Source organism: Oncorhynchus nerka, linkage group LG11, assembly GCF_034236695.1.
Source record: "Oncorhynchus nerka isolate Pitt River linkage group LG11, Oner_Uvic_2.0, whole genome shotgun sequence".
Lineage (NCBI taxonomy): Eukaryota > Metazoa > Chordata > Actinopteri > Salmoniformes > Salmonidae > Oncorhynchus > Oncorhynchus nerka.
This window is the reverse complement of record NC_088406.1, coordinates 61,292,502-61,310,935: the sequence shown is the minus strand read 5'-3', so window position 1 is coordinate 61,310,935 and position 18,434 is coordinate 61,292,502. Positions and strand designations below refer to the sequence as shown.

General features: G+C 43.4%; 1 protein-coding gene across 1 annotated transcript in view; it reads left to right on the top strand.

Annotated features, from left to right (window-relative positions):
* The window catches only part of LOC115137268 (F-box only protein 41-like), a 101,704-nt gene continuing 83,270 nt past the window's right edge, over positions 1-18,434 (top strand). Inside the window, exon 1 of the mRNA XM_029673477.2 lies at positions 1-87. The gene's annotated coding sequence lies outside the window, so the exon portion shown is untranslated. The remainder of the gene's footprint in view (positions 88-18,434) is intronic.

Below are 18,434 nucleotides of genomic sequence, written 5' to 3'. Positions count from 1 at the left end.
ATTTATGCTGCAGAGTGGGGCGTGTGACGTCAACGAATGCTGGAGCGGCTCCTTCGCTCGAGCGAGAAATGGGGAGAAAATTGCAAGGTGAGAAGCGCTTTTTTACCCTACATAATGTTTTGGAGGGATGGCAGTGCTAAGTGTTTGTGTGTATGTATCAGTTGACACCACGTTCGAGAGAATGGCTGAAAATAACGCATAATTAGAGCTAGCAGGCAGCACACAAGTGATGGTCTGTGCACTGTAGAAAATGGTAGGCAAGAAAATCAGGGCATGCTGCTAGTGCTACGCTACTACCCGCGCCGGACACGTTGTCCTCCGTATCGACACGACTGCATTGATATTTGTCAATGTTACGCTATGTAATGAAACGTGTTGTTTTTCTTCTGGTTATTTAAATTGATGAATGATAGGCTTACAGTCAAGCTGCATGTTCCTGCTGCGGTATGCTACCTATGCCACTTGTCTTTGGGTCTTCACACTCAAACGAAGACTGATAACGTTCAGTCAGTGCGATTGTTGCAATCAATATGTATAGCCGGTCATTGCACGTGCGTAATTGTCACTTAATCAATCAGTTGTCATTCGAACGTTCGGAATCCATTATGTCACCGGCCTAATTCGCTTCTCATAGGCTACGTGACGGTTAGTGACAATCTGGCCCATGCCCATCATAACATGATACAATCTATTTGGGTGGAATCATTATTCAACGGATAACGTGTAATGTAGCCTATTTTTGCAAAATGTTGGAAGCTTTTAAGTACAGAAACACTATTATTCCAGTATATCCATGTTTTTTTTTCTCCAGAGAAATTACATTTATTTGGGCATAATGTCCAAAGATCAAAGCAATATGATTAGGGCCTATCTGATAATACCTCATATAATTTACTTTAAATATGTATTTATATTTTGAAAGATCCCACTACTCAGCTATGAGCCTCATAGTAATTCCAGCTGTCCCTCTAAATACAATTGAGCTCAAGGCGAAGGTCCCGAAGGAAATTATGAGTTGGCATTATGCACTGCTTCTGCTTGGCCATTTAGAGAACTTCCCAGATCTGGCCCCACAGCTCTTGAAGCCACAGCAGCACTTTGCCTAAAGTGACAGACAGGCTACTTGAGTGTGGGAAATTGTGCTGTGTGTGACCCGTGGGAAATACTGACTTGCTGTTTGTGTGTGACTGGCTGACTACTGTGGGAAATACTGACTTGCTGTTTGTGTGTGACTGGCTGACTACTGTGGGAAATACTGACTTGCTGTTGCTGTGTCCATGCTGCTCTGTCAGGCATCAGATGGGACTAAAGTCAAGTCATTCAAGCTTTAATTAAAGTAATTTTGAAACTTTTCCCGTTGAAAAGGGATATCCCAAGTATAAATACAGTAAAGTACACACACTAAAAGCATAGCTGCGGGAAGTATGGGTGCTGTGGGTGCTAGAGCACCCCCTGAAATGTAAAAATAATATATAGATATTCAGGGAGTGCTGCAGCACTCTCAGCACCCGTACTTCCCTCGGCTATGCTTTAGTGTGTGTACTTTAGAGTATTTATTAGATATATATATATATTATTTTACAAAAGTAGTGCACTGGGGCTTCACTAGACCTGTATGAGCAGACCGACATTACTTTTAGACCTAAACACAAGATGAAATTGCATGCACATGGACACAAACAAATACACAAGCGCACACTTGCATGCACACACTTGCATGCACAGACCCAACCCCCCAAACCCACTGCTCATTTTATTTTCAGAGGAAACAATGAGCACACACTTAGTCATTTGAGATACCTTTCTTCACGAGTAGTGGACATGCAAATGTATCGTTTCCTCTCGTTTTAAAAGGTAAAGACAGTCAGCCCACCACAACGTCTCTGTCTGTACTAGAATAAGCTGAGCGTTCAGACTTACTATCACAGGTGATTTTCACTTCCCTGTCAATTACCACTGCTATTAAGTTAGCCAATATGAGGATAATGTAGGACACATGACAGCTTTCAGTAACATATTTACACTGAACAAAATTATAAACGCAACATGCAGCAATTTCAAAGATTTTACTGGGTTACACTTCATATAAGGCAGTGGTCGCCAGCTGGTCGATGGCGATCGATTGGTTGATCTTCAAGGCATTCCTAGTTGATTGACAAACATTTCTGTAGAAGAGCCAATGATAAATGTTTGCACTCCTTTATGTTTGTTTGCATTGCAGTGTTGGCGGTAGGTGCACTTGCCTTAGTGTTTCCATTCTGAACCATTTCTGTTTGAAAAGACAAACTCCGCCTACCCAGGAGGACCGGGAGATCTTAGACGAAATCAAGTGCGCCTACTGGCTAGCCAATCGGCTAGCTCAACCACCGTGCCGACAGAGCTTCTCCGGCCACAGCAAAGTTTGATACAAACCCCTGACCTCAGAGACGGTCAAAGAACACAGCGAAGAGCTGCTATTTTTATGGGCGAGTTCATGATTAAGTTTTTATTTAGCACAGTCAACACTGTTTTTTTTTTATTCAACGCGATTACAAAACTTTTTTTTTTCTCGGTACTTCCACACGCACTGCTGCAACGAATGAGTAGCCAAGTGTATTGATAGCCTTGCATTGTTATTATTATTAGCAGCTTGTCATGGCCACTTTAATATAGAGGAATATTTAGCTTTCTCTGGTCATAGGAATAACATGAATTTGTGCATGACTGAGGCAGATGCGGTGTGACTCGAGTTTAGCCATTCGGTGGGAGACTGTCCTGTCTCTGGTTAGTCTCTTCCTCTCTCTGCTGAGACAAATGCTGTGTTCAAAACAACTTGGAAATTGGCGTCTTGAACACACTGAAGTTGGGAGGTCAACTGGGAACTCGAAACGAGATCCGACTGGGAAAAATATTTTGAACTTGGAATTCCAAGTCGGAAACTCTGGCATCTTTCTAGAGCTCTGACTTTCCGACCTGACGATCAGACTTCATGATTTTGATTATAATTTTTTTTGAGTTCCCAGTTGTCTTGAAAGCACCATGGCCATTAGATGCAGGTACCATCAGTCCAGTAAAAAAAAAGCTAATTATTTCAATTTATGGTCCGGTCCGCAGTGCCTCGCAAGTGATACACCAACTGATCTAGTTTGTTATCAAAGCTTGAGTTTTGAAAGCTGATATGGTCTGAGAAGAACAATATTACCAGGCATATAACCAATATGCTGTGATAATGTATTAGGCTTACTGCCCAAACATCATTCCTACAAAACTGTTTTTATTAGATTGTTACAAGTCATGTTTAAATAAATCTGAGCGGAAGATCTCTGCTTGACTGCGAAAGTGATCTTGACTCAAAAGGTTGGTGACCACTGGTATAAGGAAATCAGTCAATTGAAAGAAATTCATTAGGCCCTAATCAAATGTTATTTGTCATATGCACCGAATACAACAGGTGTAGCCCTTACAGTGAAATGCTAATCTATAGATTTCACATGACTGTTGGCCACAGATAACCAGTCAGTATCTGGTGTGACCCCCATTTGCCTCATGCAGGCGACACATCTCCTTCGCATAGCGCTGATCAGGCTGTTGATTGTGGAATGTGGTCCCTCTCCTCTTCAATGGCCGTGCGAAGTTGCTGGATATTGGCGGGAACTGGAAACACGCTGTCAAATACGTTGATCCAGAGCATCCCAAACATGCTCAATGGGTGACATGTCTAATTATGCAGGCCATGAAAGACATGGGACAATGTAGGCTTCCAGGAATTGTGTACAGATCCTTGCAACATGTGGCTGTACATTATCATGCTGAAACATGAGGTGATGGTGGCGGATGAATGGCACGACAATGGGCATCTTGTCGTGGTATCTCTGTGCATTCAAATTGCCATCAATAAATTGAAATTGTGTTAGTCTGTAGCTTATGCCTGCCCATACCAGAACCCCAGCGCCACCATGGGGCACTCTGTTCACATCATTGACATCAGTAAACCGCTCGCCCACACACAGCCATATATGCTGTCTGCCATCTGTTGAAACCTGTATTAATCTATGAAGTGGCCATGGAAGGTGAGCATTTGCCCACTGCAGTCAGGTCAAGAACCTGGTGAGGATGACGAGCATTCACATGCGCTTCCCTGAGATGGTTTCTAACAGTTTGTGCAGAAATTCTTTAGTTGTTCAAACCCACAGTTTCTTCAGCTGTTCGGGTGGCTGGTCTCAGACGATCCCGCAGGTGAAGAAGCCGGTTGTGGAGGTCCTGGGCTGGCGTGGGTACACGTGGTTGTGAGGCCGGTTGGACGTACTGTCAAATTCTCTAAAATGATGTGGCTTATGATAGAGAAATTAACATACATTTCTCTGGCAACAGTTCTGGTTGAAATTCCTGACGTCAGCATGCCAATTGCATGCTCCCTCAACTTCAGACATCTGTGGCATTGTGTTTGTCATAACTGCACATTTTAGTGGCCTTTTATTGTCCCCAGCACAAGGTGCACCTTGTGTAATGATAATGCTGTTTAAACTTCTTGATATGCCACACCTGTCAGGTGGCTGGATCATCTTCGCAAATGAATAATGCTTACTAACAGGGATGTAAACAAATTTGTGCACAAAATCGGAGAAATGAGCTTTTTGTACATATGGAACATTTCTGGAATCTTTTATTTCAGCTATTTTTGTTCAGTACAAATATATTAAGCTCTAAGAAGAATTTACGTCCCATTTAGTTTCTTTCTCCTCTTCTTCAAATAGAAATTCATGGGACATTTTTGTTCAATTTCCACACAGTGACCCAGGGTGGAAGACATTCCCAAAGCGATTCAATAAAATCTCCTTGACAATGGTGACCGATGAGCACTATCTCTGTCAACTAATGCTTTCTTTTAACCACTAGTTACCTTGGAGGAATGCTGCATATTCAGTGAAATGTAATTCTCATGCAGAATGTTTTCGGTCTGTCGCCCAGACAGTTGGGTGTCAAGTATTCCTGTGTGTGCGTGCGTCAGTGACAGTGGATCTTCCCATAGTCATTTTCCTTGTGTAGGTGTCAAGTATTCTCTACAGTGACAATGGAGCGTCCCAATCCCATAGTAATTTTCCTCAAGTAAACATACAACATCACATCACCTCTGGCAAAACAACATTGATCGTACTCCTACAGTCCCTTAGCGCCACTTCACTATCTGACTGCCACTATGGGACGGTAACGAGAGATTGTTTTGTTTACATTTGAGACCTCAGTTGTTGACTGCCTCTGCTCTCCCCACAATTTTGAACGGAGATTCGATACAGCACCACTTATACACACCGTTTATTAGGTACACCCATCAAGTACTGGGTCAGACCCCCCCCCCTCCCCTTTGCCTCCAGAACGGCCGTAATTCTTCGGGTCATGAAAACGTTGCCCAATTAGTATCAAGGGACCTAATGTGTGCCAGGAAAACATTCCCTGCAGCATTAAACCACCAGCCTGTACCGTTGAAACCAGGCAGGATGGGGCCATGGACTGATGCTGCTTACGCCAAATCCTGACTCTGTCATCAGCATGACACGTATATTTCTGTTTCCAATAATAGTGAATCGGATCAATCAGACCTTTTACCGTTGTGTGAATAAAGGCCACCCCCAGTCAGAAGGGGAAAATCACCTACGTCCCAAATGGCTCCCTATGTAGTGCACTTTATTGGGAAAAGGGTGCCAGTTGGGATACCACCATCAGCCCAGCATTTCATTGCATGCTTTTCTGACACTTGCCTTTTCACTTCATCCCCTGCCAAGAGCTGCCCCTTCACCAAGAGCTGCCCCTTCACCAATCTACCAGTTCCCTCCTTAATCAAAGTAACTCTATCTTCCCACCTTAGTGAGTGGTCTAGTTTGGGTGAGTGTGAGATCTGTAGTGGTGGAGAAGAATCCCAATGGGGCAGCAGATATTGTCCTTAAAGTGCAAACTCCGCCCATCTGGCACTCCAGGGAGGCTCAAATACTATTTGATCGCACGGTCTGAATCAATTTAAATATTACATCCCATCCTCGATGGATATTTGCACAGCACTAGTTGGTGTCCCTTCGTCTCCCCTAACATCGGTTAAACATATGGATTGTGGACACACATCAATACATGTTGCTTTGCCACCTCAAATCAATGGCCTCCTATACAATATTTCTACATTGTTTAAAAATCTCACTGACTGGATGGAAATGCAGTGATGTCAATAATTTGGAATGTTAAGGAATACAATTGTTGTATAATCAAAACCATTTGTTACAGACCCAGGGTCAGAAGGCTTATATCTCATGCCTGCGTTTAATAATCAAATTGACTTTGGTCGCTACCAATTGGGTGAACTATAACTACTTGAAAATAAAGTTGAATATCCCACTCCTAAAACTACTTTGACACTCATGACGATTCTTATTTTACATTTCTGTTATTGTCCATAGTTGTTGGAATTAATCTTTTTTAACGTGACCATACGATTATTGTCCTAGCCTTAGTCCCAGTTAGGGTTGCACATTTTGGGGAATATTCAGAGGTGGAAACTTTCCGTGGGAATTAACGGGAATATATGCGCATTAATTTTAATACCATTTTTAGATGTTTTTTAGATGATATATTTACCATATATTATGGACACAGAAACATAAGTAGACATAATTGCAAATGACTAAATCCTTCCAATAGAAAAAATAAATAAATCATTAATTACGAATTGACTCTTCACATGGGATGATTTCACTGAACAACAAAAGGGAATATTGAATGATCCATCGCATCTCCCAAAAACGTTTTCAACATACATCTGTAAAATGATAATCTACAAACCTAAAGCTTAGGTTGTCTTCCTCTCAGGCTTCCATGTCTTCTCCCTGGACCTCCTCAATGTCCACCTCTTGAACATCAGACTGAGGCCTCATCTTCACGGTCACTGTCCAACCTTGTTGAGGATGGTTCATTGTCAGGCTCAAAAAGCCTCAAATTAGCCCGGATGGCCACCAATTTTTCAACCCTTGTATTGGTCAGCCTGTTTTGATGTGTGTTCCCAAACAAGGACCAGTTGCGCTCTGAGGTCGCCGATGTTGGTGGGATTTGGAGGATGATGGAGGCAACAGGGGAAAGAGCCTCAGATCCACAAAGTCCATTCCACCAGGTGGCTGATGAGATATGTTGGCACGACTGCCATATTGCATCTCCATCCCAAAGCCCTTGCTTGGAAGTGTACTTCACCAGACTGCGAAGAACCTTGCCCTCATCCAGGCCAAGGTGGCGAGACATGGTAGTGATGACACCATAGGCCATGTTGATCTCTGCACAAGACAGAATGCTCTTGCCAGCATATTTGGGATCCAACATGTACGCTGCGGTGTGTATGGGCTTCAGGCAGAAGTCTTCATGCATTATGTAGAACTACATTTCCTCTGCTTGGCGCATCAGTGAAGTGGGCAGGGCAGTACGGCTTTCTTCTTACATCTGCAAGCAGAGTCTGAACATCAGACAGGATGGCATTGTCTCCATCAATCTGTGCAATGGCTACTGCTATAGGTTTCAGGCTGCTTACCACTCTCTCCCAAAATACATCATCCAGGAGGATCCTCTTGATGGGGCTGTCCATATCAGCAGACTGTTATATGGCCATTTCTTGGAGAGACTCCTTCCCCTCCAGGAGACTGTCAAACTTGATGACAATACCACACCAATGGCTGTTGCTGCTATAACTTGATGATCCTTCACATATCTAACCATTTCCTTGGCTTTCTTGTAGAGTGTATCTGTTGTTTTCAGTGCCATGATGTCCTTGAGGAGCACATTCAATGCATGAGCAGCACAGCCAATGGGTGTGATGTGAGGGTAGGACTCCTCCACTTTAGACCAAGCAGCCTTCATGTTCACAGCATTGTCTGCCACCAGTGCAAATACCGTCTGTGTTCCAAGGTCATTGACTGCCTTCAGCTCATCTGCAATGTAGAGACCGGTGTGCCTGTGCTCTTATTCCTTGCCCACCAACATTCGACCACCCATCAGAGATGATTGCAATACAGTCTGATTTCTCTATGATTTGCTTGACCTTCACTTGAACTCTGCATCCAGCAAATTAGTAGATAAAGCATGTCCGGTTGGAGGGGTGTATGCTGGTTGAAGAACATTCAGAAATCTCTTCCAATACACATTGCCTGTGAGCATCAGAGGTGAACCAGTTGCATATACAGTTCGAGCAAGACATTCATCAGCATTTCTCTGACTACGTTCCTCCATTGAGTCAAAAACTTCTGATTCCAGGAGGACCATAAGCCGTTGCTATTGATAAGGTGTCTGCTTCATCATTTTCACTTCGAATAGAAGCAGAGGGACTTTTGTCAGAGGTTGCTTGTTGTGTGCACTGAGGGAACTTTATGCACTTGGCCAGATGATTCTGCATCTTTGTTGCATTCTTCACATATGATTTGACACTATTTGCAAATGTACACAGCTTTTCCTTCTACATTAGCTGCAGTGAAATGTCTCTACACATCAGATGGTGCCCATGGCAGTTTTCTGTAAAGATGACTTAAAAAAAATATATATATACAATTCCATGTACAGATAAATAGTTAAGCAGTTAGATTAAACAACGCCTTTGTAAGATAAAAGTTTTAAAATGAAACCTGTATGGAAACAGGTGAATTAACACTCCTCAGCAGGCTCAAGCAAGCTAAAACCCACATGGTAGAAAAAACTAACAAATTGTTAACAAGTTAGAAGTGATTTAAATACACTTTGCTGTAGGCTACTATTTACTAGTTAACAAAAATAATGTATGCCATATAAAATATACACTGCTCAAAAAAATAAAGGGAACACTAAAATAACACATCCTAGATCTGAATGAATGAAATATTCTTATTAAATACTTTTTTTCTTTACATAGTTGAATGTGCTGACAACAAAATCACACAAATTATCAATGGAAATCAAATTTATCAACCCATGGAGATCTGGATTTGGAGTCACACTCAAAATTAAAGTGGAAAACCACACTACAGGCTGATCCAACTTTGATGTAATGTCCTTAAAACAAGTCAAAATGAGGCTCAGTAGTCTGTGTGGCCTCCACGTGCCTGTATGACCTCCCTACAATGCCTGGGCATGCTCCTGATGAGGTGGTGGATGGTGTCCTGAGGGATCTCTTCCCAGACCTGGACTAAAGCATCTGACAACACCTGGACAGTCTGTGGTGCAACGTGGCATTGGTGGATGGAGCGAGACATGATGTGCTCAATTGGATTCAGGTCTGGGGATCGGGCGGGCCAGTCCATAGCATCAATGCCTTCCTCTTTCAGGAACTTCTGACACACTCCAGCCACATGAGGTCTAGCATTGTCTTGCATTAGGAGGAACCCAGGGCCAACCGCACCAGCATATGGTCTCACAAGAGGTCTGAGGATCTCATCTCGGTTCCTAATGGCAGTCAGGCTACCTCTGGCGAGCACATGGAGGGCTGTGCGGCCCCCCAAAGAAAAGCCACCCCACACCATGACTGACCCACCGCCAAACCGGTCATGCTGGAGGTCATGCAGAACGTTCTCCATGGCATCTCCAGACTGTCACGTCTGTCACATGTGCTCAGTGTGAACCTGCTTTCATCTATAAAGAGGACAGGGCGCCAGTGGCGAATTTGCCAATCTTGGTGTTCTCTGGCAAATGCCAAACGTCCTGCACGGTGTTGGGCTGTAAGCACAACCCCCACCTGTGGACGTCGGGCCCTCATACCACCCTCATGGAGTCTGTTTCTGACCGTTTGAGCAGACACATGCACATTTGTGGCCTGCTGGAGGTCATTTGGCAGGGCTCTGGCAGTGCTCCTCCTGCTCCTCCTTGCACAAAGGCGGAGGTAGCGGTCCTGCTGCTGGGTTGTTGCCCTCCTACGGCCTCCTCCACGTCTCCTGATGTACTGGCCTGTCTCCTGGTAGCGTCTCCATGCTCTGGACACTACGCTGACAGACACAGCAAACCTTCTTGCCACAGCTCGCATTGATGTTCCATCCTGGATTAGCTGCACTACCTGAGCCACTTGTGTGGGTTGTAGACTCCGTTTCATGCTACCACTAGAGTGAAAGCACCTCCAGCATTCAAAAGTGACCAAAACATCAGCCAGGAAGCATAGGAACTGAGAAGTGGTCTGTGGTCCCCACCTGCAGAACCACTCCTTTATTGGGGGTGTCTTGCTAATTGCCTATAATTTCCAACTGTTGTCTATTCCATTTGCACAACAGCGTGTGAAATTTATTGTCAATCAGTGTTGCTTCCTAAGTGGACAGTTTGATTTCACAGAAGTGTGATTGACTTGGAGTTACATTGTGTTGTTTAAGTGTTCCCTTTTATTTTTTTGAGCAGTGTATATTCACCTCACCAAGTATTGTAATCAAAACTTACCAGAAAGCATGTTGTCCTTGGCTTAGACAGTTTAGTAGTGTGGGCTCAATAGCATCTCATTAGTGTGCAAGATCTTGAGAATCAATTGTACATGTGATGGAAGAGTGCACTGTGCATGCAGAGGGTTGCAATGCTATTGAATTGTGGATAGTTTAACCAAAATATGCCACAAGACCTAGAATTGCCTTATGTTAACCCACAAAAAGGTTCACTGTTATAAGCAATTTTTAAAATGAATTTAAGCAAAATTCCCATAATTCCAGGGCTTAACTTCCCTTGGAAAATTTCCTGAAAAATTTCTGACCATTTGCAACCCTAGTCACAGTACAGTAGCAGTGTCTCCTCAGTCCTCAACAGCTGCATCCACAGTGTAGCTACTCTTAAAAATGGCCACCTTTTTTTTCTTGTCTTATTTTCCTTCACACAGTAGCTGTGACCCAATATTAATATCCTGATCTCCTTTCCTTCATAACCACTTATACATGAAAGGAGTGAACAGGTTTCCACTTCCCACCATGGCTTTCACCTATCAACTGTCACGAAGGAAAGGTAGAACATTGTGTGACACAGTCCAGTCCATTTTGAATAGAGTGGGCATCCCCGAAGAGGACTTCAACATTCTGTTCAATTGGCTGGCTATGGGATTTGGCTCTCTGCTGTCAGGTTCGTAGCCCTTGGCTGTGTGATTGGCCTGTCTTGGAAGGAACCCGTGGCTTCCTCAGGACTAACACTTTGACACGCTCATGCTAAAGCCTAGCCAGCATTGGGGGTTTAAGTAAACACAGTGTTAAAGGTAAGGCAAATGCTGGGGTAGCTAAAATCTGGTAACCTTTCCAGAAATCCTGGTTGGAGGAATCTGTATTTCCTGTTTATTCCCTCCTGATTTGTGTAATCTGCTAACTGTGATTTCTTGAATACCTGGGAATTTTACAATCATAGCAGAAGCCCTTATACAGTAAGGAGATATGGCAATCTGTGGAGCCAATGGGAACACAGTAAAACACAGGCGCATGTTAGTTATTGTCATAACATTCCCCAATATGTTTAATTACATGCCTGTATAAAATTGATATTTAATTCCTCTCACTCGTAAACTGTCTAGTTCACATCTTCAGAATAAAAACCTTGAACAGTCTGAACAACGCTGACTAAGAGTAGGCAGATGCTTGTGTTGCACCTTGCAGAGTCTTGGCACCGCTAAATGCCACAACACCACCTCCGCGTGAAGCACCACAGAGGTAGAAGACTCTCTGCCGGTTATTAGCCAGCCACACCCTGCCTTGCTTCTCTATTCTCTCCACACCTCCAGGCAAAACATTTACTTTATCATAGATCAGATTGAGGACGTGATGCACCTCTCTCCAACTGTACAGTGCTTACTGATAATGGGATGCAATTCGGCACTGATTTCAGTGCTTCTGTTTTCAGCAAACCTCTGATTTGGATGATTAGGTATCTATTGTGGGCCAGCAGTATGGATTGTTTAATTAAAAGCCACTGGACGTCGTTTTAAGAGCCAATTGGTGATGGGCACATGATGGGTCGTCTCCCTCGGATTCCCTCTGGGCCTAATTAAAGGTCAGCTTCTCTGCATCCACCCAGTGAGATGATACTGATGCAGAGCAAGGGGAACAACTACTCCAAGTCTCAGAGCGAGTGACGTTTGAAACGCTATTAGCGCGCACCCCGCTAACTAGCTAGCCATTTCACATCACATCGTTACACCAGCCTAATCTCGGGAGTTGACAGGCTTGAAGTCATAAACAGCAGAGCTGCTGGCAAAACTCACGAAAAGTGCTGTTTGAATGAATGCTTATGAGCCTGCTTATGAGTCAGACTGCTCTATCAAATCCTAGACTTAATTATAACATAATAACACACAGAAATGCGAGCCGGTCGTCATTAATATGGTCGTATCCGGAAACTATCATCTCGAAAACAAGACGTTTATTCTCAGTGAAATACGGAACCGTTCCGTATTTTATCTAACTGGTGGCATCCATCAGTCTAAATATTCCTGTTACATTGCACAACCTTCAATGTTATGTCATAATTACGTAAAATTCTGGCTAATTAGTTCGCAATGAGCCAGGCGGCCCAAACTGTTGCAGATACCCTGACTCTGCGTGCAATGAACGCAAGAGAAGTGACACAATTTCACCTGGTTAATATTGCCTGCTAACCTGGATTCCTTTTAGCTAAATATGCAGGTTTTAAAAATATATACTTCTGTGTATTGATTTTAAGAAAGGCATTGGTGTTTATGGTTAGGTACACGTTGGAGCAACAACATTCCTTTTTCCCGAATGCGCACTGCATCGATTATATGCAATGCAGGACACGCTAGATAAACTAGTAATATCATCAACCATGTGTAGTTAACTAGTGATTATGATTGATTGTTTTTTTATAAGATAAGTTTAATGATAGCTTCTTACTGCATTCGCGTAACAGGCAGGCTCCTCGTGAGGCAGGTGGTTAGAGCGTTGGACCAGTTAACCGTAAGGTTGCAAGATTGAATCCCTGAGCTGACAAGGTAAAAATCTGTTCTGCCCCTGAACAAGGCAGTTAACCCACCGTTCCTAGGCCGTCATTGAAAATAAGAATGTGTTCTTAACTGACTTGCCTAGTTAAATAAAGATTAAATAAAGGTGTAAAAAAATAGGCAAAACCGGCGTCCAAAATGACCGATTTACGATTGTTATGAAAACTTGAAATCGGCCCTAATTAATCGGTCAACCTCTAATCTGTTTGTCTTAAAGGGGGGTGTTACATATTGTAGGCTACTATTTTTGAGTGCTCTTGTCATTACTAAATCAAATCAAATCAAATTTTATTTGTCACATACACATGGTTAGCAGATGTTAATGCGAGTGTAGCGAAATGCTTTTGCTTCTAGTTCCAACAATGCAGTAATAACCAACAAGTAATTTAACTAACAATTCCAAAACTACTGTCTTATACACAGTGTAAGGGGATAAAGAATATGTACATAAAGATATATGAATGAGTGATGGTACAGAGCAGCATAGGCAAGATACAGTAGATGGTATCGAGTACAGTATATACATATGAGATGAGTATGTAAACAAAGTGGCATAGTTAAAGTGGCTAGTGATACATGTATTACATAAGGATGCAGTAGATGATATAGAGTACAGTATATACGTATACATATGAGATGAATAATGTAGGGTATGTAAACATTATATTAGGTAGCATTGTTTAAAGTGGCTAGTGATATATTTTACATAATTTCCCATCAATTCCCATTATTAAAGTGGCTGGAGTTGAGTCAGTGTGTTGGCAGCAGCCACTCAATGTTAGTGGTGGCTGTTTAACAGTCTGATGGCCTTGAGATAGAAGCTGTTTTTCAGTCTCTCGGTCCCAGCTTTGATGCACCTGTACTGACCTCGCCTTCTGGATGATAGCGGGGTGAACAGGCAGTGGCTCGGGTGGTTGTTGTCCTTGATGATCTTTATGGCCTTCCTGTAACATCGGGTGGTGTAGGTGTCCTGGAGGGCAGGTAGTTTGCCCGCGGTGATGCGTTGTGCAGACCTCACTACCCTCTGGAGAGCCTTACGGTTGTGGGCGGAGCAGTTGCCGTACCAGGCGGTGATACAGCCTGCCAGGATGCTCTCGATTGTGCATCTGTAGAAGTTTGTGAGTGCTTTTGGTGACAAACCGAATTTCTTCAGCCTCCTGAGGTTGAAGAGGCGCTGCTGCGCCTTCTTCACGATGCTGTCTGTGTGAGTGGACCAATTCAGTTTGTCTGTGATGTGTATGCCGAGGAACTTAAAACTTACTACCCTCTCCACTACTGTTCCATCGATGTGGATAGGGGGGTGTTCCCCCTGCTGTTTCCTGAAGTCCACAATCATCTCCTTAGTTTTGTTGAGTGTGAGGTTATTTTCCTGGGCCCTCACCTCCTCCCTGTAGGCCGTCTCGTCGTTGTTGGTAATCAAGCCTACCACTGTTGTGTCGTCCGCAAACTTGATGATTGAGTTGGAGGCGTGCGTGGCCACGCAGTCGTGGGTGAACAGGGAGTACAGGAGAGGGCTCAGAACGCACCCTTGTGGGGCCCCAGTGTTGAGGATCAGCGGGGTGGAGATGTTGTTGCCTACCCTCACCACCTGGGGTGGCCCGTCAGGAAGTCCAGTACCCAGTTGCACAGGGCGGGGTCGAGACCCAGGGTCTCGAGCTTGATGACGAGCTTGGAGGGTACTATGGTGTTGAATGCCGAGCTGTAGTCGATGAACAGCATTCTCACATAGGTATTCCTCTTGTCCAGATGGGTTAGGGCAGTGTGCAGTGTGGTTGAGATTGCATCGTCTGTGGACCTATTTGGGCGGTAAGCAAATTGGAGTGGCACACTGTGTAGAAACCTATTCCCTACTATCTTAGATTCAGCCCTACAACAGAAAGATTACTCAAAACACTACATTTTTCTCTGCTTGGCCAGTCAATGCAGACTTGCAGTCAAGGCAGGAAGGCTAAAGCGATCATGCATACTATAATAGCATAATTACTATAATCTAATTCAAAGCAAAAATGCTAAACTTCCTTAACCCTCACTGGGAAGGATACACCCTCTTTCCTAGGACGCTGGCTATAACCAAATCACCCGCACTTGATGATAGTGACACCAGCAGTCTCCTCTTCTTCCCTCCCTCTTAATATAAGTCAGAGGTGTTATTCACAGTGGCTGATGCCCTCCTGGCCTGTCTACTGCTGCAGTCTCTTGTTACCTCCATGTGACTTGTTTCCTCTACCGTGTGTGTGTGTGTGTGTGTGTGTGTCCCGACACCCACAGCTCAACCCCTCGGCTCTCTGTGCCCGCTTGTCCTCACTCGTTTTCTTTCACTTCCGCTCTGCTGCCACCACCTTGTCTTGATCTACTCTTTCTCTCCCTGCAACCTTTCACTGATGAGTCATTTCAACTTCCTGTTGGTATGGCACAGATCCTTTCATCACAGCAGAACGGGATTCTGGAGTCAGCTGGTATCCCCGGAGACTTCCATTTTTAGACCCGCTAGATTCTGCAGAGCCACAGGCAAACATTATTTCAATGTTCTTCTCAGCCTTGATCCCCCCCCCCTTTTGCCCTCAGAACAGCCTCAATTCGTCGGGGGCATGGACTCTACAAGGTGTTGAAAGCGTTCGACAGGGATGCTGGCCCATGTTGACTCCAGTGCATTCCGCAGTTGTCAAGTTGGCTGGATGTCCTTGGTGGACCATTCTTGATACACGGGAAACTGTTGAGTGTGAAACCCAGCAGCGTTTGCAGTTCTTGACACACTCAAACTGATGCGCCCTGGCACCTACTATCATACCCCACTCAGAGGCACGCTGTAATCAATGTAACCAAGAAGCTTAATCTTGCAAACTAGCCACATGAGCTAGCAAGTTAGCAAACCAAATGCATAGCTGGAGCCCTGAGCTGAAGGGAATTTATTTTGAAACTTATAAGATACTGTATTTAGCTGGCAAACAATTAGTAGTGAATTAGTAACTTGACCACACCTCTTGAGCTGGACAAAATTGGATTGTCATGACACGAATGCTTCCGTGTGCTTTTTGAGCCAGTCATAGTATGTTTGTTTACAATCGGCTGCTTTGGGGAACAGCTTCAAAATGAAAAAACACAACAGGCGAAATGATGTACACAATCTGCTTTATAAAATTAACCGAGCTATTGCACAAGTTGACTACTAAGTGTTTAATATTGACAGTATTAAAAAAATCATACCGTGGGTATTTCAAAATACCCTGGTATACCGCCCAAGCCGACTGCACTATTATATAGGGAGTCATTTGGGACGAAGCCAATCTGAATGTTAATCTTGCAAAACCTTGGCTGAAACCATTTGAATTGAAATAACGGTGTTGCTCTATTTCACCTGGATTTATGGCATATTGACTTGCCATTAATCCTGTCTCATTTCCATTTCGCTTCCTTCTCGTCTGGAAGCCTGAATAGAAACGGACGCCAATAAAGAGGTTTTGCGAGATCGTTAAAGTTTGCCTGCCAGCCAGGGAAACGTTATCTCAGTTTTAAAGGTCCCCTTCATTGTTTTAAAGTCTAGACTTGAAGAGCTGAGGTTGGTCACAATAGGGTCATGCAGGGAAACAACTGAATGTCGTCAGTCAAAACAAAACCATTTTCAATGCTGTGTAGACATGAGGATAAGTGATGAAATAAAAGTAACATCTGATACAGTAAATATCATAGCTGAACACTGTACTGCCTTGTACAAGTCTAACCCCTGCAGGCTTGCATGATTCTGAGAACACAGTGGAAGCCCCAGGTGTCTGCTGCTGTGAAGGGACAGGATTATGTGCATGTGTGGAAGGGAGGATCCCCTCCCTCACAGACATGCAGTAGTTCGGGCTGTGAGGTCTTTGTATTTGAGGTTAAGGTAATTGGCCAGGCCAACCATGGGGGTAGGGGTGGTGTGTGTGTAACAGTTCTGTTTGTATACTTGTTTACATGGAAATGCTTATTTGAAACCAGCCATTACACTTCGTTATTATCTTGGTATTTCAGTATTATTCAGGTTATTACTTACAAATAGTAATCAACGGATGAAGAAATGCCAGGTTGGAGAGGATCTGTCTCATTTTCGCGTTGTCACATTAATGGAGTCAAACTTAAGATCTATGCCTACCTTGTCGGTTGGCTTTTCTGCATATCATTGTTTTTAATACAGATCCTATTTGACACGAAACCTTTCAAATGAAGTCCGATGGGGTTTCTCACACTTTTAACAAAATATTCGCATAACGTCACAATCCCTGCTGCAGCGGTCAGTCGATGGCAGTTTCATTAACATATATTTTCTTCAAAGAGAAAGCCGTAATGAAATAAATAATTTATTCTAAACTACTGAGAGGCCCTTTACAATATTAAATTATGACCGGAGCGTTTTGATTCTTATTAAAGAGATGGAGTTCACCCAGGCTACTTTAGGAAGCTCACACGCACGCCCCGGTAAAAGCACAAGTCAATCACAGCCAACAGCGTATGTCAGACACAAGCAAATATTTCTCCTTTCCTTAAAACGTATTAAACGTAGGCCTACTTGTGGCTGGAAGATAATGAATTGACAAGGAAAGTATGAAGGGGACAGCTATTCTATAGTATGAAGATTTAATTTGACAATCATTAAAATAGAAACAAATATATCGCGCAACATGTCCATAGACTATTTATTAGCAACGTTGATTTTCAAGAGGAAGAGTGTTGGGTAAGATTTTTCAAACACTGTGAGGAACTATTCTAATTTGTGAGGTGAAGAAAAAAGCACTGAGAAGCCCAGTTGGGCACTTTACTACATTTGCGAGAAGCAAACTTCTATGCGTGTTCAGGCATGTGCGCTCCGTCAAGGTTAACATGACAGAGAAACCAGACACATGCTCATTGCTCACATGGAGCGTGTAAATGATGGTATGAAATAAACCAAAACTTGTTTCTCAGTGTAGTGTAGCAAGTTGTGTGTAGCAAGTTGTGAACTCTACAAATAACTTTTCAACTCCGAGAATGAAACGGTAAAATTAACATAAATGTAACCAAATGACAGGGATTAATGGTAAATTGCCTGTTTACAAACTGCAGTCGACCACATGGCATTCATAAAAGTGCATTGCGGCCTAACGCTGTATAGCCTAGGCTAGTATACTACTTTGCGGGGATTGGAGGGCAGGCAGCAGAGTCTATAAATTCTGTATAAAACTATACCATGCCAGATATTGGCAAAACAATTGCTTATAATTAGGGTCGAGAAGGGTCAAACTTTCCAGTAAATTTCCGGAATTTTTCAGGAAATTGTAAATGGGTAGTTAAGCCCCGGAATTTTGGGAATTTTGCTTTAAATTCCTCAAGTTTTTTTTGGTGGGATACACAAGGCAATTCTAGGTCTTGTGGAATATTTTGGTTAAACTGTCCCGAATTCAATGGCATTGCAACCCTCTGCATGCATAGTGCATTCTTCCATCACATGCATAGTGCATTCTTCCATCACATGCACAGTGCATTCTTCCATCAC